General features: G+C 36.3%; 1 protein-coding gene and 1 non-coding gene across 26 annotated transcripts in view; one reads left to right on the top strand and one right to left on the bottom strand.

Annotated features, from left to right (window-relative positions):
- The window catches only part of ZBTB20 (zinc finger and BTB domain containing 20), an 848937-nt gene that overhangs the window by 447018 nt on the left and 374187 nt on the right, over positions 1-27732 (bottom strand). The gene's annotated exons all lie outside the window — the stretch shown is intronic.
- Positions 24139-24245, top strand: LOC122676181. The gene has a single exon (XR_006335466.1). It is a non-coding gene; the product is annotated as a U6 spliceosomal RNA (small nuclear RNA).

Here is a 27732-nt window from a genome sequence, read left to right as displayed (position 1 = left end):
CACAGTCCAACTCTCACATCCATACATGACCACTGGGAAAACAGTAGCCTTGACCAGACGGACCTTTGTTGGCAAAGTAATGTCTCTGCTTTTTAATACGCTATCTAGGTTGGTCATAACTTTCCTTCCAAGGAGTAAGTGTCTTTTAATTTCATGGCTGCAGTCACCACCTGCAGTGGTTTTGGAGCCCCCAAAAATAAAGTCTGACACTGTTTCCACTGTCTCCCCATCTATTTCCCATGAGGTGATGGGACCAGATGCCATGATCTTAGTTTTCTGAATGTTAAGCTTTAAGCTAACATTTTCACTCTCCTCTTTCACTTTCATCAAGAGGCTTTTTAGTTCCTCTTCACTCTCTGCCATAAGCGTGGTGTCATCTGCATATCTGAGGTTATTGATATTTCTCCCGGCAATCTTGATTCCAGCTTGTGCTTCTTCCAGCCCAGCGTTTCTCATGATGTACTCTGCATATAAATTAAATAAGCAGGGTGACAATATACAGCCTTGACATACTCCTTTTCCTCTTTGGAACCAGTCTGTTGTTCCATGCCCAGTTCTAACTGTTGCTTCCTGACTTGCATACAGGTTTCTCAAGAGGCAGGTCAGGTGGTCTGGCATGCCCATCTCTTTCAGAATTTTCCACAGTTTATTGTGATCCACACAGTCAAAGGCTTTGGTATAGTCAATAAAGCAGATATAGATTTTTTTCTGGAACTCTCTTGCTTTTTCGATGATCCAGCGGATATTGGTAATTTGATCTCTGGTTCCTCTGCCTTTTCTAAATCCAGCTTGAACATCTGGAAGTTCTCAGTTCATGTATTGCTGAAGTCTGGCTTGGAGAATTTTGAGAATTACTTTACTACCGTGTGAGATGAGTGCAATTGTGTGGTAGTTTGAACATTCTTTGGGATTGCCTTTCTTAGGGATTGGAATGAAAACTGACCTTTTCCAGTCCTGTGGCCATTGCTGAGTTTTCCAAATTTGCTGGCATATTGAGTGCAGCACTTTCACAGCATCATCTTTTAGGATTTGAAATAGCTTAACTGGAATTCCATCACATCCACTAGCTTTGTTCATAGTGATGCTTTCTAAGGCCCACTTGACTTCACATTCCAGGATGTCTGGCTCTAGGTGAGTGATCACACCATTGTGATTATCTGGGTCATGAAGATCTTTTTTGTACAGTTCTTCTGTGTATTCTTGCCACCTCTTCTTAATATCTTCTGCTTCTGTTAGGTCCATACCATTTTTGTCCTTTATTGAACCCATCTTTGCCTGAAATGTTCCCTTGATATCTCTATTTTTCTTCAAGAGATCTCTAGTCTTTCCCATTCTGTTGTTTTCCTCTATTTCTTTGCATCAATTGCTGAGGAAGGCTTTCTTATCTCTCCTGGCTTGTTAGAGATGGTCAAATTATAATCCTTTTATATCCTTCATAGAAGCTAGAGATGACTTTGTCCATGTCTCTAAGATAAATCAGTTGTATCACTAAATAGAAGTATTAAAGTTTAATTTCATCTATTTTCTATGTTAACTCACAAATCAATTTATTTGTTCTATTTATTCATTGAGGGAAATTTTAGCTTAGATGATGGCATTCAAGTAGGGAGCTAAATGTTAAATATGAAAGATTAAAAAAAAAACAGGTATTTCTTTTCTTTCTGTTGATTTCTAAATTAGTTCTGCTATAGAAATATCTTCTGCTAAGCACTACAGCTTCTGGTGGCTGGGAAATAATGCTGTCAAAACTGAGATAGTAGTAAAATGAATACATTCACATCAATGGAAATGAGAAGGGAATGAGGAAAGGGATACTGCTACAGCATTAAAAAATATACTTTTGACTCTAAGTCAAAATAATGCTTGTTTTAACCTTTCTCCTCTGAAGAGGAGTAATCGAATAAAGAAAGAAAAAGGAAGGAAAGAGGAAGAGAAGGAGGGAAGGAAAAGAAGAAAACAATGGAGTGATTAAGCATAAGAGCCATAAAGTAAGAAGTTGAGATGGAGAAGGAAATTGCAGCCCACTCCACTATTCTTGCCCGGAGAATCCCAGGAACAGAGGAGCCTGGCAGGCTACAGTTCCTGGGGTTGCAAGAGTCAGACCACCACCACCACCAAGAAGGTGAGAAAGTAGGAAAGAAGGAGAGAAAGAGAGAAAACCATTATAGAGGTACTCTCTTATCCCCGTCTCACTGGCTGGCCCTCTAACCTTTTTTTATCTGCTATCTACTCCAACTCAAATATTTCAGACACAACTGGGATGGTTGAAAGTGAGTGGGGAAGGAAAATTACTCCCTTTAATTGATGCTCACTTAGGTACCAATATCTGCAATTTAGTAGCTCCTAGTGCTTTTAAGCTCACGTACCTCCTTTGAGAATAAATAAAATTCATGAATCTCTCCAAGGAGGAAAGAAAGGGCATGTCTACCAAGACATATAAAGTACGTGTTGCATACTTTTAACAATATACATACACATACATAGGAAGCATATTTTTATGCATTCTCAAAAAGATCATATAAGATCTAAACTGATCCTTGTACTCTCTAACCATTCACTAGCTCACTGTAAAGAACTATTGGCTCTAGAATCTGAATGAAGCCAAAATAAATAGAAGAGGGTAAGGACTTGGAGAAGGGGAAATGGGATATAAAACAAACAAACAACAAACAAACACTTCCATAAAAAATATGCTTGTTTCCAAACCAACCCTTAAGCTTCTATTTTCATTGGAACTTAAGACTAATGAACTATTTATTTAACAAAAATATACAGCAAGATGTATAATATTTTAGTGATTCTGCATGTTTTAAGCAGTCTTCCCTGTTAATTGTCTTTGATAGTGCACTGATATCTAATACTGTCCTGATTTTTAATATTCACTCTAATAATAACAATAATACTGAAAAGCAATGCTGCTTAATATTGTGGATATCAACTTATAGGATTCTTAAGAAATGACATGGAGACTTGGTCACAGATGTGTAAAAAATCAAATAGGAATAATAAACTTTTCATCTATTGCCTAATTCAACATTTTAACTAGGCTGCATGTGTATAAGGACACAGTTCATGCCTTAGCTACAATAATGAAAATTATTTATATTCATTTAAAAAAATTTTTTTTCATAGTATTTCACAACCTTTAAATGCCTTGAGGTATCTTTATTTCATCTGATTTGGATTTCAATTCTGTTAAGTAAATGGAGGAGATATTATCTTCATTCTACAATGAGGAAACAGGCTCTACGTGATTAACATGCTTAATATATTTAACAGGTGGCAAAGCAAAGTTGAGAATTCAGGAACTTAGACAACTTACCCAGTAATTTTTCCTGCTATCCTATACTGCACTCGAAAAATGTTCATTACACATAACTTATTCAGGCATTTATGTTGTCTTACTTTAGAAATGAGGATGATGCTATATAACCTCACTAGGTCCATATACAAGACATTTATTTCCCATGCTGGGATTTTGTGGATGACATACAGTGAAACAGAAAATATTAGCTATTTTATAGGTGCACAGATATATACCTAAATGTACAGTGCACATGTTGTGGATCATTTCTATAAATGGGTACATGTATATAGGCATGCCTATGCATATACATGGGTGTGTGGGAATTAAAGGTGTGCTTACTCATCCCATTAGAAAACAATATTGTAAAGTTAAGCATGAACTTTTTACTATTAATCTTGCATTTAGTAGTGGGTGGTACATGTTCACAAATAATTTATAAGTCAAATCAACATAAATACATGAATGGCATAGTAGGGAATATTTTGAGAAAAAATATAAATACACATATATCTACCTTCAACTATCCTTCCTATTAGTTGATAAAGCTGATTACTTAGATTTATTAAATTAGAGGTAAAAACTGACTTTAAAATATATTAGTATAATTTTAATCTTCCATTATAATTAGAATCCAAAATTTAGTTGTTAAAGTTTTACAATTTGAGTGGCCTTATATTCCCTGTTTTCACTTGGGAAATTAGTTTTTTAGCTGGGAAATTCTCCTTCTTATTTTTTAATTTTAATTTGAGATAAGTGGTCATATTTTAAAACAATAAGATGGTAGATTGCTAGGATGAGTTAATTTATTCCTTGAAGAAGTGTTAGTGGCTCAGTTGTGCCCGACTCTTTGAGACCCCATGGACTATAGCCCGCCAGGCTCCTCTGTCCTTGGGATTTTCCAGGCAAGGATACTGGAGTGGGTTGCCATTTCCTTCTCCTTCCTTGAAGAAAGGGTATAACAAATTACAATCTAGTAGATTTACCTGTTTTTAATCTCTTAATGTCCAAAGCAAGCCTTATATCCCATATATCATATGGGATACTATATATCATAACCCAACTTGAGCAAAATTATGAAATATAGATGAAATTTGTCCCCAGTTTCTATTCCTTATCTTCCTTTGACCTGTTTCCTTTTGACCTTCTCATGCTTCCTTCAATCTTATTAAAAATTTTATTTCTGATCCCTTTTCCCTGGGATGCTAGAAATTCTACTTTATTTTCAGCTGTAATCTATGGTCTTTATTTAACTCAGATTCCTCCAACCACATCCTTAGCCTACCTTGCCAATCCCTCCATTGGAATGCTGCCATGTATCTGACCAATTTCACTTTGCTTTATGTCATGCCTTAACTCACCAAATCTTAGATGCCAGTGAGAGACTTAAGATTTTCCTATTTCCTGGCAAGTTATAACTGCATTTATCTCAGCCCTCCACGTAAACCATCTCTATTAAAATGTTAGGAATCCCATTTCAGGTTCATTCAATTTTGGCTTACTTGCCTTTCCTGGTTGGGCTACCACTGTGGTTCTAGCATGCTCTGAGGTGTATAAAAGGTTGTCAGTAAACAAATAAACCATAAAACTGAAATGTCACTTGTTATGTCACCATAAACCTGAAAACTTCCAGTTTAGCTCAGGCTCTAATGACTAACATGGCTTTTCATGTGCCCTAGTTGTTCTATTTATCAAGTGAGAAAGAAGTACTTTACTATGAGACATATGAGGATAAACATTTAAGTTGTTTTCAGGAGGAAACCTACCAATAGATTCTGTAAACATCACATTGCTTTTCCTTCTGCTTCTAGAGCCAAAAGGAAAAAAAAAATACCGAGAGTACTCCAAAACAAATATTGGAAGTAACCCTTTATTCCAGAATTCATCTGTAGTAGACAAAACAATTACACCCCAAAGTACCCACTCTCAAAAACCTAGAAACTTGAGTACATGGCAAAATGTAACATGGGAAAAGGAACTTTGCTGATAAAGTTAAGATTATGGACCTTAAAATAGATATCCAGAAAAATATCTACATCTGCTTTATTGACTATGCCAAAGCCTTTGACTGTGTGGATCACAAAAAACTCTGGAAAATTCTTAAAGAGATGGGAATACCAGACCACCTGACCTGCCTCTTAAGAAATCTGTATGCAGGTCAGGAAGCAACAGTTAGAACTGGACATGGAACAACAGACTGGTTCCAAATAGGGAAAGGAGTATGTCAAGGCTGTGTATTGTCACCCTGCTTATTTAACTTATATGCAGAGTACATCATGAGAAACGCTGGGCTGTATGAAGCACAAGCTGGAATCAAGATTGCCAGAAGAAATATCAATAACCTCAGATATGTAGATGACACCACCCTTATGGCAGAAAGCGAAAAAGAACGAAAAAGCCTCTTGATGAAAGTGAAAGAGAAGAGTAAAAAAGTTGGCTTAAAGCTCAACATTCAGAAAACTAAGATCATGGCATCTGGTCCCATCACCTCATGGGAAATAGATGGGGAGACAGTGGAAACAGCAACAGAATTTATTTTGGGGGGGCTCCAAAACCACTGCAGATGGTGACTGCAGCCATGAAATTAAAAGACACTTGCACCTTGGAAGGAAAGTATGATCAACCTAGACAGCATATTAAAAAGCAGAGACATTACTTTGTCAACAAAGGTCCATCTAGTCAAGGCTATGGTTTTTCCAGTATGGATCATGTTGGACTATATCATGTATAGTTGGACTATAAAGAAAGCTGAGCACCAAAGAATGGATGCTTTTTAACTGTGGTTTGGAGAAGACTCTTGAGAGTCCCTTGGACTGCAAGAAGATCCAACCAGTCCTTCCTAAAGGAAATCAGTCCTGAATATTCATTGGAAGGACTGATGCTGAAGCTGAAACTGCAATACTTTGACCACCTGACGCGAAGTACTGACTCATTGGAAAAGACCCTGTTGCCGGGAAAGATTGAAGGCAGGAGGAGAAGGGGATGACAGAGGATGAGATAGTTGGATGGTATCACCGACTCAATGGTCATGGGTTTGAGTAAACTCTGGAAGTTGGCAATGGACAGGGAGGCCTGGCGTGCTGCAGTCCATGGGGTTGCAAAGAGTTGGACACGACTGAGTGACTGAATTAAACTGAACGGAACTGATCCTAGATTATCCAGTGGGCACAATCTAATTACCTTAATAGCTGAGACCTTTTTTCTGGCTGGAATTTAAAAAAAGAGATGTGGTATATGGAGAAGACAGAGAGAAGTCAGGGTGATATTGATTTGAAGCACTCTTGCCTAAAGATATAGGGGTCTGTGTGCAAAAAGCTAAGGATAGCCTCTAGCTGACAGCCAGCAAAGAAAAGATCTTAGTCACATAACCACAAGGAACTGAATGAGCCTGGAAGCTGCTAAATTTGTAGTCATTTGTTACAGCAGCAATAGAAATGAAATATACCATTCTAGTTCAATGGCTACTAGATACAATAGTTTAAATTTGTGTGGTAAAGAGTTGAAATGGAAAGCAATATTATGAATACAAACAGTTCTTGGCACTACAAACACCTTTTCCCCTTGATTTTCCTTCTTTCAGTTATATCCCCAGAGAAGGTGAAATAACAAAGGACTAAAGGACAAGGATCACAAGGTATGCATGCTCAGTCACTTCAGTCGTGTCCAACTCTTTGCGAGCCCATGGACTCTATCTGACCAGGTTCCTCTGTCCATAGGGATTCTTCAGGGGAGAATTCTGGAGTGGGTTGCCATTCCTTTCCCTCCTCTAGATAATCTTCCTGACCTGAGTCTGCTGCATTACACGCAGATTATTTACCACTGAGCCACCTGGGAAGCCAATTTAAATGCAGTGTCCTTAACAAGAAGCTTCACAAATATACCTTTTTGTCACAGCAAGAGCATTATACCAATGGTGCTACAATACTCATACCAACTAAGTCTACTGTCTTGAAAAAGAAAAAGAAAAATCAGAGAATGGTTCAAAGGATTATAAAGATAAGATGATAATGGCCATTTAAGAGATAAGGAAGACCGAATCCAAGCAAATGTATTCATATGTGTACTGGGGTGTGCCTTCCTCACTATATAAGTTGTCTTATAAACATACACATAAATAAAATTATTTTCAAAACTAGGGTTACATATATTTTATGGCATCGATAGAGCTATTTCTCAAATGTAGCTTCCAAACAATTTTCTTTCTTATTCACATTTTTTTTTTTTTTGCCTTTGGCAATCTAGACTCTGGCCTTGACAGAAGAAAATAATATTGGAGGAAAGGCAGCAGTTTCCAATGAATTTTTTAGCATGGAAGTTTTAGAGAACTTGACTTTTGTAGGTATACTCAAGTTCAGAACCTAAAACTTTTTTGAGTTATAACATCATGCTGAAAACAGATACTTTTGTAATCAATTAGAAATGATTCTCACAATAAAGGGTAAATTCTCAGCAAGTTGTATATAGTCTGCATTACAATTTCACATTATGAAATAATACAAATGAAAAAAGGAAGAGAAACAGAGTGATTAAAAGTTCTTGTAGAAACAGGATAAATGTCGCTAATTTTTTTCTGTAGAGACAGGAAATGCATGATGTAAAACTTTCTAACACATTTGCAGCTTTCCTTTTGTGTTGCATGAGGTCACAACTGGAAGTGTCGCTCTAATGGCCTGGTTAAGAACTGTGTAGGATGAAGACCATGTGAGAAAAAATACTTCTCTTTTGAACACTACACTCTGTTTACTACAGGTCCCTGAAAACTTGCTGAAAACTTTGGTCATTTTATAAAGAGTTATCATAATCGTGAGGAACTTTGAGTCTCAGGTACAGCAAATTAATCCCCATTTTATGTCTGTCCCAATTTAGTATTTCTAAAGGGGGTGGATAATAATAAATTCTGCCAGCTCTCTTTTTTAAGGGCTATTCAGATACTAAACAAACCAGGAACATTTTAAAATGCAATCTCATAAAAATCTGCTTTGCTTAACCTTCTCTCCCTCTTTAAAAAATAAGAAAGGCATGATGTTCTTTTTTTGTTAATTAATTCACTTTAGACAATTCCTTAAATTTTCATTTTAATAAATTTTTGTGTGGGTGCATTAATTACTTTCAAAGACGCTTTACAACTGTTACCTATTAAAAGCCTTTGTTAGTGAATTAAAAAAAAAAAAACTTCCAACATGCCCCCTCCCTTCTCCATTCTGAGCAGGTCCTCGCTATCAACTGCTGGAGTATGCTCGTTTTGCACCTAGAGCTATAATTATTTTGCTTTAATTTTACAAAACCTTTTGTTCCATTCCCACGAGCCCACCTGATCCTTATATTACACTCGCTCTATTAAAACACTCATGCAGAACAAAGCATGGCTGTACTGATTCATAAGTAACTTTTCTTTTTCCTCAGTAAAATGCCACTGGCTAGGGCTTGGGACATAGTCCCGGGCTTCCCCCTCCTCTGCCAGTTTTCATGTGTTAGAGGGAAAAAAAATATGTTGTTTCAAAGTGTTGTATTCTTCCCAAACGTCCTTTCTTTGTCCTGCTGTTTTTTAATGTGTGTTTTAAAAAATATTTTGTTACCCATAGTTTTAATCTGCTGCACTAGAAGTGATACAACGGTAAGGATGGTGGGCATATTAAGGATTGTAATCATGTTGAGATTTCCTTTATTCACATGATTGGGATCTTTTAAAAATCGCTCTTGTTGTCTTCTTTAATTTTCCATCTCTCCATACTCCACCCATTTTCCTTGAGATCTTGCAACACATGTGGGCTTCTGGCAGAAAAAAAATTGCAGTGACTCATCAAGAGAATTGTTTGTTTGCTCTGGGGAGCACCCTGAGGACCCTCTGGGCTGCACTCGGAGCCCTTTGATCCTAGGAAGTTTATTTCTTCCAGATGTTTTGCCCACAGCCACCTTTCTGCAATGTCCCTCTTCATTACATAGCATAAGGAGAACACTCAGGACCCACTGCTGCAGCATACAGTTCTCCTGAATGGAGTGTGACAGGGAGCTGACATGATTGAGCCATTGGATTCTCCTTGCCTTAGGCACAATGATGGAGGAAGGTTAACCCTGAGGAAGGCACAACTGGGGCTGTTCAGGCAAATCTCCCTGGAATGAAGACAAGAATTATGTGCATTAGGCCAAGTCCAATCCAGTCCAGTGTGTGCTCAGCCGTGTCCTACTCTTTGTGACCCTTTGGACTATAGCCCGCCAGGCTCCTCTGTCCATGGAATTTCCCAGGCAAGTATACTGGAGTGGGTTGCCATTTCCTCCTCCAGGGGATCTTCCTGACCCAGGGACCGAACCTGTGTCTCCCACATCTTCTGTACTGAAGGCAGATTTTTTACCCGCTGAGCCATTGGGGAAGCACTCCAAAATACACAGATCTGAAGACCACTGTTCATGGACCTAGCCTTATCCAATCTTATAAAATATTAATAGTTGGATCTGTCACGTAACTTGCCCTCTTGTCCAGCCTAAAGTATAAAGAGTGAATAGGAAAGTGAAATCTTTGGACATCTCTAGTATTTTTTTGGTCAGGCTGAATGTGCTGGTAGAAATGAAGGGAGAACAAGGCAGGAGATGAACAACAGGTGCACAGGGAAAAATGGTCTGCTAGGCTAAATAAACACCCCTCCCCACAAATGATAGCCACATCCTCATCCCTGGAACCTGTCTGTTACCTTATATGAGAAAAAGAACTACGCAGATGTAATTAAGTTAAGGATTTTAAGATGGGAGACTGTCCTGGATTATCTACGTGGGTCCCGAATGCAATAAGATGAATCCTTAGAAAAGGGAGATTTTGGGCAGACACAGGAGAGCCAGTTAACTGACTGTGAAAGCAGAGGTTGAAGTGATGCAGCCACAAGCCAAGAACTGTTGCCAGTGAGCAGAGGCTGGAAAAGGCAGGGAAACATGCTTCCCTGGAGCCTCCAGAAAGAACAAAGCCCTGCTAACGCCTTGATCTCAGCCCATTGATTTTAATTTTGGACTTCTGGCCTCCGGAATTGTGAGAGAAGTTTCTGATATATTAGTATGTAGTAATTCATTAGGCAGTTACAGGAAACTAACACACATGGTAACTGCTTTGAGGCTAAAGTGTTTAGCACATTCCTGAAATCATCCAAAGTTTCAAATTGAAGGAGTGAAAAATAGGGTGCTAAGACTTGACAAAACTCTGTGGAGATGCTGGAGTTCTTAAAAGCATTCGTGATTTACAGCAAGTTGAGAGTGAAAATAAACAGAAAGGAGAGTACATGAGATCATTTAACAGATTCTACATATTGTATATGTAAACACTCCAATTTTCTAATATTAGTTTGCATATTTTATGAAGTAGGGCAAATGTATTTTTCCTTTAAAATAAACACTTGTATGTGATGTATTAGGAGTCATTTTCTCTTAAATTGTCAGTAATATCATGAAACGCAGCAACAATTGTTTTGGCACTATATATTATATTTCACACATACAGACTATGCTATAAAAGTGAAGATCTTTTGTCTGCACTTGAAGTAACTTTCTTTTTGCTATTCAAAGGACAGTTCATTTTAAAGATTAACTCAGTGATAATTTGGAAATTAAACCCAAGAATTCTTAAGTAGATGCATTAAAAAAATAAATCTGGGGTGCTCCAATAGCAAAAGGACTATTATGTGACCAAACTGCTCAGTTTATCATTTTCTCTAGTTCATCATTAAAAATATATAGCAGATGTATTATTTAAAAGAACAAGAAAGACTCCTCAATTCCCATGATTCCTTTCAGCTATTGGGCTTTTCAACAACCGACCATTAATCTTCATAAACAACTTGAGGTCAGTAGACCTAGACCACTAATATAGATGAAGAAATAAAAGATCTGGAGAGCCTAAAGAGATTCTAGATCAATCAGCAAATGAATAGAACTGAAAAAATCAAGTAGAAATGTTGACTCTATTCTTCAGAACCTTTGAGAAGCAAATAGAGATTGAGTTATCCTTTTGAAGATGATACTCCGATGACAAAGTACGTTAAAGGTGGGTGCTTATTTTTTGGCTACCACTGAGTATTCATTGGACAGTAGGTTTAAAAACAAGAAAACATAATACTCTTTTAACAAAATAACAAATGATAAACTTATGCTTAATATGACTAAGACACTGAAGAAAGATATCCCAAGGCATTCAGGATACCAGGAGGCTAAAGAAACTTGTATTTGTCCCCATGAGCCTACATTTGGGGAAGGAAGAATAATGAGAATCTCCTTGCATTTCTTCTCCACTTCTGACCACTACTGGCAGTACCCTGATTTGAGGCAGTTCAAGCACTCAGGACTTCAGGGTTTCACTATCTGGAGTGAACAGCAATCGGTACAAATTCCACCGTTATACTCCCATGTCTCACTGTTTCATTTGCTTTAACATTATGTACACCTTATCTTTGGAAGGTCAGAATGCATATCTTTGCTTTGAGTGTGGTACAGGTTTTCACAGCACCATATAATTAAAATTCCCCTTTACTCATTTATTAACCCTTCCAACAACTCAGGAGGCAAATGTTACCTTTCCTATTTATCACCATCTCAGTTGTTTCTGTGAGTTCCTGGAAGGCAGAGAATACGTTTTTCTTTCAAGTAGCTTTCCTTGGGGCTTATCAGGTGGCACTAGTGGTAAAGAACCTGCCTGCCAATGCAGGGGACTTAAGAGATGTGGGTTTGATCCCTGAGTTGGGATGATCCCCTGGTGGAGGGCACGGCAACCCACACCAGTACTCTTGCCTGGAGAATCCCATGGACAGAGAAGCCTGGTAGGCTACAGTCCATATGGTCACAAAGAACTGGACACAACTGAAGTGACTGAACAAATAAGCAAAGCTTCCTTTATCTCTAAAACACCTAATAAATTCTTAAAGAGTAACTAGCTGACATATAACTCAAGGCACAGGAGAATGGGTAGCCAGGATCAGTGTGGATTGACCCATTTGGCTTTCCAAACTTTGTAATAAAACACTGCTTACTGAAGAGGTTAAAAAAATAAATAAAAAAAGATTAAAAAAATACTAATACGATAGTACCTTTACTCCTTTAGCACAGGTAATGATCCTGAAAGTTAAAAATCTTTACTGTTCCATAACATTGAGCGAGGAGGATGAGTTTAGAATAATATATTTCACTGTGATGGAGAAATAATTGAGATGAATGGACATTTAAATCAAGAGTATTTTGGGAAGATATAAGAACATATAAGATATAAGAAAGATATATTTTGGAACAATGTAAAATGTAATTGGGTACATTTTAAATGTACAGCATTTTAGGCATCATGTTTCTGGGACTTAAATTAATCAAAGTCACAGGTCATTAGTTACTTAGTATAAGTTTTCCAATTAATAAAATTTGATATGCACCTAGATCTTCAAAGTGGGAAGACTTATATGTCCCCTTCTACACAGGCAATTATATATACAAAAAATGAGAAGTTAGTCTTTTTTCCTCTGAAGCAGTTTGGTGAAATTTTATGAATCCGTAATGAATAAAACCAGACTTTAAATATGGATAAAAATGTTATACATCAATGACTACTGTGATGTGTCTTGGTTACATATTACTGTATATTTTTCTTAATAAAATGAGATCTCCATCATATATAGATAGATCATAGAGTCTTCCCATAGGAACATTTAAGATCATCTAATCCAATTGCTCATTTTACAGATGAAGAAACAATATGTGAGTGTTTTAATAAAGCCTATTTTAATATTTGTCTTGACACAAAATGGATGCTACATGAGAGAAACAGAAAAGACTTAATAGTCTTTAGTTGATAAAGGAGCGGGAACAGAAAAGAGAAGAGTTTTTTCAGTGGAAAGTGAAAGTGAAGTCGCTCAGTCGTGTCCGACTCTTCACGATTCCATGGACTGCAGCCTACCAGGCCCCTCGGTCCATGGGATTTTCCAGGCAAGAGTACCGGAGTGGGATGCCATTGCCTTCTCCGTTTTTCAGTGGAGTAGAGCACTAAGCAGGGATGCATTTTCTAATGTTCATCCAGATCTTTGCTGGCTTGAACAATACAAAGATGGCAGCATCCATTTCTTAAAGAATTTCTTAGATTATTAACATATAAACAGGTTAGACAGATTTACCTCTAGGAATTCACATAACATAAACAAACACTTCTAACATGGTAATTGTCCATTCATTTATTCTGCACATCACCTCTCACTTCCCCAGCATATATGCAAATTAAAGGGAAATACAAAGACCATTGTTAAAATTTATATTAGGATAAAGGTTACACCCTCTAAAATACAGAACATGTAAATACTTTTTAGAGTTACATAAAGATAAGTTTTAATTTGGACATTTGCTACTAGGCACTATGTAGACTTGTTAGAAGTGTAGGTTTTGGAGTCAGATTTCCTGGGGTTGAATATTGGCTTTGCCTTTTAGTTGACTTTGGGCAGATATATATGTATATATATATATACAGAGATCTATAGTGGCACTATAGAGATCTATAGAGATTGCCACTAAACTATTTGGTCTTCCCAGGTGGTTAAATGGTAAAGAATCATCCTGGCAATGCAGGAAACTTGGGTTCAATCCCTGGGTAGCGAAGATACCCTGGAGAAGGAAATGACTAACCACTCCAGTATTCCTGCCTGGGAAATCCCATAGATAGAGGAGCCTGGCAGGATATAGTCCATGGGGTTGCAAAAGAGTCAGACACAACTTTGGGACTAAACAACAATAAAATCAGATAACAACAGTGACTATTTAAAAGAGTAGTAGTGAGGAGGATGAACTAATGGAGCTTCATATATAAATCTCTTAACACAGGGACTGGCACATAGTAACTACTCAATAAACAGCCATTGCCACTAATATGTACAAGCCTGTTAAACATTTTTAGGGGGTAAGGACATTCTCATTAATAAGACTTGTTTAAGAATTCTGTATTTCCATTTGTGGCCTAATTTAATTCATACCAGTATTCCAGCTCGGCATGAATAATGTAGTATGAGGAAAAGCCTCAGTTTGATTTACTTAGATGTGTTTGAGACAGGGATTATCATTCTTTTAAAAGGAATAAGCTAAAAGGCTGCACCTGGTTCTGACTTAAAATAACCAAGGGGACTCTTAAAAGGCAAAGGAGAAAATGAAAAGAGCAGGAGACATTTACAAAGATGCATATATCATCTGACGTAGGGAACGTGAGAGAACACTCTAAGAGGAAAGTGAAGGTGTAAATGCCCCACTTACATGACCCCACAGTCTCTTATGCATGTCTCGATGTCATGTAATTACTATGTAATAATTACTATGTAATCATTTGTTCATGCATTTTTTTCCCCTGGTTGACAGTGATCCACTTGAGGACAAAAAGTAGTCCGTTCATTTTTGTTCAACAGTTGCTCAGTAAAATTTCACTGAATAAATGACAAACAGTTAATTAGTAATAATTACTACAGTGGGGGAGGTGAGTTAACAGTCCCCAAAAGAAGAGCAAAGACTCTCCTAGACTCTCCTATTCAATGGAAAGAAGTGTTGAAGTAGAAGTGACTGGCCATGGATCTGGCAATGGATCACTAATCTCTGTGCAGGGGATAAATGCTCTCAGTAAGAAAAACTATTTTTAAAGTCTTAATTTGTATAAATTTTGTGAGTTTTTCCCCATAACCTTCTTTAAAAAATCACACAAATATTTGAGAATCTCCTATATAGTACTTTAGAAGGCAGAAGAACCAAGTACAATGTGGGAAGCAAATTAATCAGACTAATAAACCATGGTAAAAGTCTGAATGTAAATTCAACAAAAGAGTCCTATACAATGTGCTATGGAAGATGAGAGAATAAGTAAATACTTATAGCAGGGGGCTTCCCCAATGGCTTGGCAGGTAAAGAATCTGCCCACAATGCAGGAGCACAGAAGGCATGGTTAGGTGCAGGTTCGATCCCTGGGTTGGGAAGATCCCTCTGGAGGAGGGCATGGCAACCCATTCCAGTATTCCTGCCTGGAAAATCCCAAGGACAGAGGATTCTGGCAGGCTACAGTCCATGGAGTCGCAAAGAGTTTAACATGATTGAGCATGCATGTAAGTACTTACAGCTGGACAAATAAAGGTAATTTTGTGTGTGTGCTCAGTCACGTCTGACTGCTCAGTGCCAGGATCTTCTGTCCATGGGATTCTCCAGGCAAGAATACTGGAGTGGGTTGCTATTTCCTTCTCCAAGGGATATTCCCAACCGATGGATCAAACCTGAGTCTCCTGCATCTCCTACATTGGCAGGCAAATTCTTTACTAGTTGAACCACTTAGGAAGCCCATTAATACAGAGTTCATGGCTATTAGCTGATAATTATGTCCTTGATATGGCAATAAATATAGGTAAATAAAATAGTGATAATGCCCCTTAGAAAATCCATTCAGTTAGGCGATATTCATTCATCCTTTTATTCATTCAAACTAATGTAAGGACCTACTGCATATCAGATTTTGAACTGTGCTGAGTACACTGGATAACAGAGTGTTTAAGATGGAACAGGCTTTCATTCTACGTTAGATGAGGAAGTGGATGTTATGGGAATACATACCTGTAAGTTATTTATACTTTAAATCATTCCAGAAATATGGCAGAAATATATTTGGACAAATATAAAGTGCTAGTGGTTTTTATTGACCTTGAATTTCTTCTGATTTGGTCTCATTTAAATCTACAGACTAGATTGCCACATGTGGGTGTTTTGCACACTGCTTGCTCTTCAGAATTTTACCATTTGAACTATCTATCTAATTATGAATACACTGAGCGGAAAATAATTTTCTTAATTTCTTTAAAAGTCACCATGGCAGCATTTTTCCTACCTCAGGTTTTATTTATTTATTTATTTTTCTGTTACAGTTATTCCATCTTAATCACTCTGTTCTCCAGTGTACTCAGAACAGTTCAAAATCTGATATGCAGTGGGTCCTTATTCTAGGTTGAAAGAATGAAAGGATGAATGAATATTTATAAATGGATAAATTTTCTAAGGAGGATTATTATTATTTTATTTACCTAGATTTATTGCCATTTCAGGGACATAATTATCAACTATATAGCCATGAACTATATATTATTTAATGCTTGTTATAAATGACAGGAACCTCAGGAAGATGACTATGATGATGTATGAAATAGATGAAAAATATGCTTCCTTTTGTGAGATTTTATTTATAGACCTGAGAAAAGTAAAATCTTGCTTGGACCAGTAAATTGAACTCCAATGTTAATAGGAATCACAGAAGTAGTAGTTATAGTCAACACTAATTCTTACCATTTTAATAAGTAAAGGTTTGAATTCATCTTTTTGTTGTGATTCTTCAAATCCGAACCATAATCTATTCCCCATACCAAATATTTCCACTCAAAGTGTCAACCACACAGTGGATCTGTCTTAGAAAACCAAAATTCTAGATTTATGAAAGCAGAAAACATATTGCCTTCTTTCATTTCAGCTCTTGGGGAGGAATAAAATGGTCATTTTTTTTCTTTGCATGAAAAGTATAGTTATATTGTACTTTTAACTGCCACAGTGTAGAGGACTAACAGGGTAAAATATCAAATGATCCAGTACATAGGGCATTTATCTCACTGGATTTCATCTAGTTCAGCATCGTGGCTTTATAGTCTAAGCAATAGATGAAGAGCATCAATAAACTGAGCAAGTAATGTTTTATGTGAATAGCATAGAGAAGAATGGACAAAAACACAACACTTCGCCATTATACTAAATACAAGAATTGTATTGTTAAAAAAAAATAACAAATAGCAGCTGACTCTCTCTCTCATCATTGAAAGGAATATGATCAGTTCGGATAGTCTTTTTTTTTTTTTTGTCTGCTTTTAGCAGCATATTTATTTTATCAAAGTATTTTAATCACACTTCCTCCTCCTCCCCAGTGCTACAGTCAATTCATAGAGGAAAAGGATGACGTTTTACATCTTTGTGTTATCCACAATGCGTGTGTTAGAAAATACTGACTCATTTTTTTTGTTGTTCCCTCCTTTTAAATTTTTTTATTTTTTCATTTATTTTTAGTTGGAGGCTAATTACTTTACAATATTGTAGTGGTTTTTGCCATACATTGACATGAATCAGCCATGGATTTACATGTGTTCATAAGCTGAAAATGTCCTCAGGATATACAGGATGAGAGAACAAAATGGTCTCACTCTCATCTGTTGGACTAAGGGCAGGTGTGCTGTGTGGCTGTCATTTAAGTGTTCTATGTTTTTCTTCCTATCAATACTATATATTATGCATGCATGTTTGTATTTTAGAAGTACATATTTTTTTTTGGATTAACTCGTGGAGCTATTGTAAAGAAGGATGAACAAATCATGCTGAGAAAATGAGAATGTGAATAAATGCCAATTCTTTCCCAGATCTAAGATGAGACAGCCTCATTCTTATTGTAAGAAAATGAAAGATAGGATGTGAATGAACCCCTTCTCTTAAGGATATCCTATTAATTAAATACATTGACACTAATTATAATAGTAAGCAACAGTTAATGAGCACTTACCATGTGTAAGGCAGTGTTATGATCATTTCATATATATTATCTTATCTAATGCTCACAACAATACTACATTACAAGTAAGAAAACTGAGACAAAGAAGTGAAATAACTTGTCTAAGATCAGCAGGCTAAGGAAAGGTGGAGTGAGGATTCAAACCAGAAACTCCAGAGCCCCTAAATGTTAGAATATTGTGACCCAAAGAGATGAAAGGTATCTAACCTTGGGGATATCATTCAGTTTTGTTCAATTTTAGGTCCTTTATTTAGGACAGGGGTCAGCAAACCTTTTCTATAAAGAGCCAGATCATAAATATTTTAGGTTAGGTTTTGTGGGTCAAATGGCAATATCAGATACACTATATTATGTAAGCACTTATATAACAAGAGAGAAAACCAATCACCTTGTATATTTTAAATACAGATTATCTAAAATACTTATTTAAAAAATTTTAATTTTAAATAAAATTATTCAAAAAATAAATCACATTGTTATTTTATTAACACAATTTTAAATATAATAATAATAGAGTCTATATATTTTTTTCAGTACAGATCTCCTAATGGCAAAAATAGAATTCTTTTTCATATCATAACATTTTGCTTAGCTGAGGTTCAAAGACAGTGTCCTTATCAGGAAATCAATTACAAATGTACATCTGTAAAAACCATTCTTACCTCACAGGCAGTACAAAAACAAGCAGCAGGCTGGATTTAACTCACAAGCCATAGTTTACAAACCCCTTATCTAGAAAACAAAGTCACTATACTAGACGATTTCTGAGAACCCTTCCAATTGCAAGATTTTATGGCACTATTTTGTTTACAAGTATAATAATCTTGATTTTTCAATGCCTTTAGTACACTTAGATAAAAAGTAACATTTAAAAACTTTACATATCCTAATAATAAAGTGAATAGACAAATGTAACCATAGCATCAAATATTTACATCTGCTTTGCAGATTATTGTTTTCTTAATTTTCTTGGGACAATTTAGATTTAATTGCATTTCCAGGGGCCCCTTTCAATGTCATCACAAAGAACAAGGTTTTTGTTGAAAAAGCACTTGAGTGGTATGTTAGAGACAGGGAGATCATACATAGCCTTACAATGAAACAAGAAATGAGTAAATATAAAATACAGATAATTTCCTTACTAAAGGGAATGTTTATATGATTTAATTCTGTGCTTCTATACTAATATTTGGTACCTTAAACTAATAGTATAGATTCATACTTCACATAAATTGGCATTGTATTTGCAAGCTGTGACTTTTATACTGCTTTATTTTTATTATACTGTTGTTGTTATTACTGAAACTCCTATGGTTCATCATGGTAAGTTCTCAAGAAACTTCTAGATTCCCTGACAGTTTTCATAGGAGGTTGTAAAAACATATGGCTTTCAGAATACATAGAATCTTTTCAATACACAAAGAAGTAGTTTTCTTTTCCTTGTATAGGCAAAAATACCAAGAACTTATTATCATACATTTATTTAAACTTAAATACCTATTTTTAAAAAAGAATTAAAAGGTCAGTCTATGATATTCAACATCAAATGTCATATGATTTATCAATTATTTAAGGTATAATTGAAAGAGTTGATAAAATAATAGATAATTAACAGTTCTGAGTGACTTTATAGAAAGATACAGAAGAAATATAGTGCTAGTGCCTGGTTTCTGATGGAGTTAAAGATTTATAAAATAGTATTATTATGCAAATTCCTTAATGGTCCTAAATAAAGTTGGCCCTAAGCAAAATTGCTAAGTCTTCAGAAAGGCTTCAGTTCAGTTCAGTTCAGTCGCTCAGTAGTGTCCGACTCTTTGCGACCCCATGAATTGCAGCACGCCAGGCCTCCCTGTCCATCACCAACTCCCAGAGTTTACTCAAACTCATGCCCATCGAGTCGGTGATGCCATCCAGCCATCTCATTCTCTGTCGTACCTCTTCTCCTTCTGCCCCCGATCCCTCCCAGCATCAGGGTCTTTTCCAATCAGTCAACTCTTCACATGAGGTGACCAAAGTATTGGAGTTTCAGCTTCAGCATCAGTCCTTCCAATGAACACCCAGGACTGATCTCCTTCAGGATGGACTGGTTGGATCTCCTTGCAGTCCAAAGGACTCTCAAGAGTCTTCTCCAACACCACAGTTCAAAAGCATCAATTTTTCGGTGCTCAGCTTTCTTCACAGTCCAACACTCACATCCATACATGACCACTGGGAAAACCATAGCCTTGACCAGACGGACCTTTGTTGGCAAAGTAATGTCTCTGCTTTTTAATACGCTATCTAGGTTGGTCATAACTTTCCTTCCAAGGAGTAAGTGTCTTTTAATTTCATGGCTGCAGTCACCATCTGCAGTGATTTTGGAGCCCCCAAAAATAAATTCAGACACTGTTTCCACTGTCTCCCCATCTATTTCCCATGAGGTGATGGGACCAGATGCCATGATCTTAGTTTTCTGAATGTTGAGCATTAAGCCAACTTTTTCACTCTCCTCTTTCACTTTCATCAAGAGGCTTTTTAGTTCCTCTTCATTCTCTGCCATAAGGGTGGTGTCATCTACATATCTGAGGTTATTGATATTTCTCCTGGCAATATTGATTCCAGCTTGTGCTTCCTCCAGCCCAGCGTTTCTCATGATGTACTCTGCATATAAGTTAAATAAGCAGGGTGACAATATACAGCCTTGACATACTCCTTTCCCTATTTGGAACCAGTCTGTTGTTCCATGTCCAGTTCTAACTGTTGCTTCCTGACCTGCATACAGGTTTCAGAAAGGCTTACTTTCCCAAAATTCTATTTTGTATTTTCCCACAAGACTACATTTTATTTTCCCTGGTAAGAGCGAATCAACAAATCAATTAATACTACTTCATATATAGTTCCTAGTGGTTCTTCCAAGGCAGCATTGTTAATTTTCACAGGGACTTTTTCAACTTAAATTTTTTTATTTGAAAACTACTTAAAATTATCCCATTCCCCCACAGACAACATAAAGTTAAAAATTTACAATTCCACCACTTAAAAATAAATTTTAAAAAGAAGTGAAAGAAAACTTCTCTGTTCCTGCAGTCTTCCTAAGTCACCCCCTAAGATAACGAGTTTGAAGTGTATTCTTCCCATTCTTTGTAACAGTTGTAGTTTACTTGTATCAGTGTAAAATAAGAGAATTAGCTATATTAAACCTACTTATTTATAACAAAGTTAACACATATTATGTAAATTTTCAGGGCAGTATATATGGGTCTATTTTATGCTTTGTAATAGCTAGATATAATCTAATGTATGTTAAACCATTTATCTATTGATGGAAATCTAGTATATTTTGAAATCTTTGCTACTTTGAATAAAGAGGCAATGAAAATTGTTGTAAAGCATGTGCAAGTATTTCTTATGGAAAGATTACCAATGTGGCTTGCTGAATCTTAAGATATATTCCTCTTAAAAGATTTTACAGAAGGTGATTTCTTTAAACATTAAAACACCAAGCAAATTTGTTAATAAAAGAATTACCACTGTTTAGCACCTAACATTCTAGGTAGGCAGTATGGCATGTCCTTTAAAAGCATTAATACATTTCTATGTACAAAATTTATTATAGAAATTCTCATGGTCCAATTCTGAAGGAACTTAATTGTCATACTTTGGAGTTGGATAACATGTCTATGGACAATGAGGAGTCACTGACAGTTTCTGAGTAGGGGAATGATCCCTCTCCCTCATTCATAATAAATCATTTCTAAGATGGGAAGAGAAAAAAAAGACCTATCCAGTTGGAGGGGACTTATTAGATGTATCTAGAGGGCATGAGACCAGGTAATGAAGAGCAATCCTTGCAAAGAGATAACATCAGAGTCTTACTTAACTTAAAGCCAACTTCTTCTGTACCCAAAAGTGAAGCAGCGTGGCAGCCTTAACAGGAGATAAGCATTTCCCTTCAAGTATTACCTGTCAGACAATGACACTTGCTTAGAGCAAGAGTGGGTTAAGGGTGTGCTTTCCCATCCTGCCTGTTGTTTCCAATGGCTCCAGATAACCATATTTGTTAAACTGGGGAAAGTGGAGATGAGGAGGGTATGGGGTCAGCTAAAAAAAGATAAACACAGAATTTCCAGGTTTAATGACTATCTAGTTGATGGGACATCCCTGGTGGTCCAGAGGCTAAGACTTCGCACTACCACTGCAGGGGGTGCAGGTTGGATCCCAGGTCAAGGAAGTAAATTCCCACATGCCCTGTGGCATGACAAAGAAACAAATAATAAAAAAGATCCAGTTGAGAATTTTGCTATGGTTACTTATGTAAGGAAATGACCTGAATTAAATGGGCCAGAAGTCAACTAAATTTCAGAGGAAACTGTCTTGTCAAAGACAAAAAGAATAAGAAAAAAAGATGAAATACAGCATAACTGGAGCAGGCCCCCTCCATCAGAATGGTGCTATTCACAGAGATGAGGTGGGGAATCAAGATCTCTTACTCAATTTAAAATGCCAACTAGACATCCGGGGCTTCCCAGGTGGCACTAGTGGTAAAGAATCTGCCTGCCAATGCAGGAGATGCAAGTGACTCAAGTTTGATCCCTGGGTCAGGAAGATCTCCTGGAGAAGGGCACGGCAACCCACTCCAGTGTTCTTGCCTGGAGAATCCCATGGACAGAGGAGCCTGGTGGGATACAGTCCATGAGGTCCCAAAGAGTCGGACAGGACTGAAGCGACTTTAGCACACATTGCACTAGGCATTCAATGGAGACAGCAAGTAAATGCTTGCATTTATATGTCTAGGGCTCTGGGGATAGATTAAGATCAGATGAGATAAAAATCTTGGGGTCATAGATATATAGTTTTTAAAGCCATTGGATTGGATGAGCTCATCTAGAGTGTATAATGGAGCAGTGAAGAGGACCTAACAAAAGAGACTGGCAAGTCAGCAAGGAAGGAGGAAAATCAGGAGAGTGTGAGGAGCATGAAGTCATAGAAGCCAAAAGGTGACACTGCTTAAAAAGAAGAAAAAAAGGATTATTTGATGTTTTAAAAAGCTTCTGAGTGACTAAGTAAAATGTAAGTAGGCCTCTGTATCAGGAGGTAGACAATATCAGCAGCAAGGAGGAATAGTAAATAAATTAGTTAATTATGTTACATTGTGATGTAAAGTCCATCTTTGCTAAGAATGATAAAAATGCTGCCCTCTCACCATCCTTGGTAGCTAGACATAAATCCGGGAAAGATAGTGTTAGTTTTTAATTTTTAAGCTAGAAGGAATTTTAGAGATCACAAAGGCCAACTTTCTAATCTTATGGACAGGGAAGTGAATTTGCAGAGGTCGAACTACTGCTCGAGCTCCAAAACTACAAAATGGCAGAAGTGGGTTTGTGATGTAAGTTTCCTAATTCCAGGACAGGGCTCTTTTCTCTAAAATAAAATGTGTGGTCATCGACATATGTTTGTTTTCATTTTTTCCAAAATGTTATTTTAAAGTAGAGACCAAGACCCATTCAACACCTGACGTGCTGATCTCAAAGAATTTTATTTCAGTAACCACATTCTTAACATTATTTGCCTCAACATTAGAAGTACAAATAGAACTATAATTTAATTTTTTTTTCAGATTGTCCTTTCCTACTGTATTATGTATATTTTACCTAACAGGTTGAGATATGGCAAGTATTCAATAAACGTGTGTTGAACAAACACATTAATTTTTTATCCCTGATATCTACATTTATATAGTTACATACACTATTTTAAACTACATTAGAATTTGATATAAACAGGTGATTTTTTTGTTTTTTTTAAGATCTTTAAGAAAGAAATATCTGAAAACTTGAACACACTATCATAGAGAAAAATAGCAATTCTGGGAAAAGTAGGGTAAAAGCAACAGAATCAGAAATATAAAGATAATAGACTACATTTTTTTTTTCCTATGGAAAAACATATATATGAATGGAATATCTCTAAACATGAGTCAGGAAAGATTATGACCCCAGAAGCACATCATCTATAGCTTTGAGAAATGTACTTAAAAGAAAAAAATAAGTGTTTCCACTACACACCTATCACAATGACTAAAATTAAAAAAAATAATTAACAATACCAAGGGTTGTCAAGGATGTAGAACAATGGATGGGGACACATACATTTCTTTATTTTTTTCTATTTAGACTTTTAAAACATTTTATTTATTTTTTTAATTGAAGGATAATTGCTTTACAGAATTTTGTTATTTTCTGTCAAACCTCAACATGAATCAGTTATAGGTATACATATATCCCCTCCCTTAGTGCTCGCTTCGGCAGCACATATACTAAGATTGGAACGATACAGAGAAGATTAGCATGGCCCCTGCGCAAGGATGACACGCAAATTCATGAAGCGTTCCATATTTTTTTTAAAAAAAAAAAAAAAGAAAAAGAGGAACACATACATTTCTGGTGGGAATGCAAAATGGTATAGCCACTCAGTAAACTGTTTGGGAGTTTCTATTATAAAAATAAACATACATATTATATCTGACCAAGCAATATGACTCCCAGATATTTACCCTAGAGAATGAAAAGTATGTTCACACAAAATCCTATACACAAATGTTTATAGCACGTCTATTCATAATTTCCCTAAATTGTAAAAAAAAAAATGAAATGTCTTTCAATCAGTGAATGCATAAACAATTTGTGGTACATCCATACAAAGAAATAATACATGGTAATAAAAAGAAACAAACCACCAGCATATACAACAACATGGCTGAGTTGTAAATACATCATGCTGAGTGAAAAGATCCAGTTTCAAAAGACTACATACTATATGACTCCATTTATATGACAGTTCTCAAAAAAATAAAACTATGGTGATAAAGAAGAAACTATGGTTACCAGGGGTTGGTAGTTAGGGGAGTGTTAAAGAAATAGCATAAAGGAGCTCTTTTGGCTAATGAAACTGCTCTGTAACCTGACAGTAATTGTGGCTGTTACAAAAATGTATACATGTTAAAATTCATAGAACTTTAAACCAAGAAATATATGACTCAATTAAAATGTTCAGCATTTTCAGAAAAATAAAAAAACAACTGGCTCACATACTGAATTATTGGAAAAGTATGGACTCATACAAAGCCATGGCTTCTCCAACCAAGAAGATAATTTGGTTAGAGATAGTGCTGTTGGTGAAAAAGAAACCTGAAGTTCTGCCCTTACCATCAGTTGATTAAAACATGAGAATTCTAATATAGCTATAAGCATTCAATAATAAGCATGTTTATTTAAAATTTGGTCTTTGTAGTTTATTATAATCATTACTGCTTGAGAATCAAGGATAATACCAGCACTTGAATTTTATAAGTATGAATGGCCTCAATAACAAAGTAAAGACTATTAATTAAACTAATAAATTATTATATTTCATAAAACCCTAACAATTCTGTGAACAGACTACTCAGTTCAATTGTGCTGTCTAAACCCTATAGCTGCAATCCATTTTCACTGATAAGTCTTAAAAGTTTTCAAATGTACATTTCCTTTTTAAATGGCAGTAAAATATATAAAACATAAAATTTACCATTTTAACCATTTTTAGGTATACATTTTAGTATAGCATTAAAGTAAAAAAAGTAAAGTTGCTCAGTCGTGTCCGACTCTTTGCGACCACATGGACTGTAGCCTACCAGGCTCCTCTGTCTATGGGGTTTTCCAGACAAGAGTACTGGAGTGGGTTGCCATTTCCTTCTCCAGGGGATCTTCCCGACCCAGGGATCAAACCCGGGTCTCCAGCATTGCAGACAGACGCTTTACCGTCTGAGCCACCAGGGAAGCCCAGTATAGCATTAGGTACATCAATATTACTGAAAACTATTGCCATCATCCATCTGGGGAACTTTTTAATCTTCTGAGCGCATTAAACAGTGACTCCCTAATCGTCCCTCCTCTCAGCCCCTGGTACTCTCTTTCTACTTTCTGTCTCTATGAATTTGACTGTTCTAGTACCTCATACAAATGGAATCACACAATATTTGTTATTTCATGTCTGGCTTATTTCACTTAGCATACTGTCCTTAAGGTTCATCCACGTAGTATGTGTCAGAACGTCATTCATTTTTTTTTTTTTGAGTCCATATTTTATTTTATTTATTTTTTTTTTTGGGAGGTGAAATATTTTATTTTTTCTTTTCTTTTTTTTATTTTATTTTATTTTATTTTTTTTCCAGTGGGTTTTGTCATACATTGATATGAATCAGCCATGGATTTACATGTATTCCCAAAGGTTAATATTTTATTGTATGTTTACACACATTTCATTTATCCATTCATCTAGTGGTGGTCATTTGGGATGCTCCCACTTTTTGACTATCAATTTTACACCCCTTTGACATTGTTGTCAGCCACAATTTATTTCCCCACAAATCAGACTAAAGGCATATTCTGGTACCCTTGAGTTATGTAGGGCATTTCATTTTCGATAGTCAGGTTTAAAGAGGACTTTTAGAATTTCCTTAATTTTAAATTAAATATTATGATACAAGCAGTTCTATGTATATTAAATTTTTGTTCAGGTTTGGTCATTAGCGTAATGTGTGTGTGTGTGTGTGTGTTACATGCATCTCCATGTGATGATTCATGGATGCAGCTGTATTCTGCAGAATGTTAAAACTCTACTATTGCCTGGTTAGGAAAGTAGTCATTATCCAGAAGAAATGGCTTTCCAGTGTGAAGAAGCATACTAAGTTTTAACTGAATTGAAAATGTTGAGATGAAATAAGAGTTTGGTACCTGTAAGGGTCTAGCATTGTACTAATAGCTAAACTCCACTCCGACCAATTAAAACAGAATATCTGTTTTAAGGGTAAGGCCAATGAATTTTTTTTTTTTTTAAGCTTCATAGATAATGTGCAGCCAGGATTAGGAATCTGTGAGCTGGAGAAAGAGATCCTGCATCAAGGGGAGTAAAAAAATGAAAGTAACAATAAAAGGCAGTTCAGGTCTAAAGCACACAAAAGTGAGGACAGAGAAATTTAGAATTGTAAATGACAGAGAAACTATTCAAACTGGGAGAAATTAAGTAGCCTTTTATTGATAGTTAAAAGCAGAAGAGGTGTCAATTATAAGGATAATTAACATCTACATTTTAAAGAGCTGCAGAACCGAAACTAGAACATAAGCCTTGAAAATGGTCTAAGGACTTCACAAGGTGAGAATAAGATAATATGTAAATATTTAGAAGACAAGGAGTTATAGAGCTTTGGAAATATCAAGTCCCTTTATTATAAAGTTTTTTGCTTCATTTGAATGTATGTACCAACTGAGCTTTGTAAGTGGAACATGAAGTAATTTATCATTTAAGTAAACATATAATATATATGTATATGTATAGGGCTTCCCTGGTAGCTCAGCTGGTAAAGAATCCACCTACAATGCAAGAGACCCTGGTTCAATTCCTGGGTCAGGAAGAGTCCCTGGAGAAAGGATAGACACCCATTCCAGTATTCTTGGGCTTCCCTGGTGACTCAGATGGTAAAGAATCCACCTGCAATGTTGGAGACCTGTGTTCAATCCCTGGGTTGGGAAAATCCCTGTGGGAGGGCATGGCAATGCAATCCAGTATTCTTGCCTGAAGAATCCCCATGGACAGAGGAGCCTGGTGGTCTACAGTCCATGGGGTCACAGAATCGGACATGACTGAGTGACTAAGCACAACACAGCACGTGTGTGTGTGTGTGTGTGTGTGTATATATACACACACATGGTTTGAATATATCCATTGACCTGCCTTGCTTCTTTTGACTATTCTTACCTTAAGGGACAAGTGTTCTGTTTGAGTTATAGTAATCCATCACCAGTATTAGATAATGAACCATCTACCTCACAATCGCATTCTCTCAATC

The sequence above is a fragment of the Cervus elaphus genome, chromosome 19 (genome assembly GCF_910594005.1).
Source record: "Cervus elaphus chromosome 19, mCerEla1.1, whole genome shotgun sequence".
NCBI classification, from domain to species: domain Eukaryota; kingdom Metazoa; phylum Chordata; class Mammalia; order Artiodactyla; family Cervidae; genus Cervus; species Cervus elaphus.
Note: the sequence above shows the minus strand (reverse complement) of the source record. Positions and strands in the feature narration are given on the sequence as shown.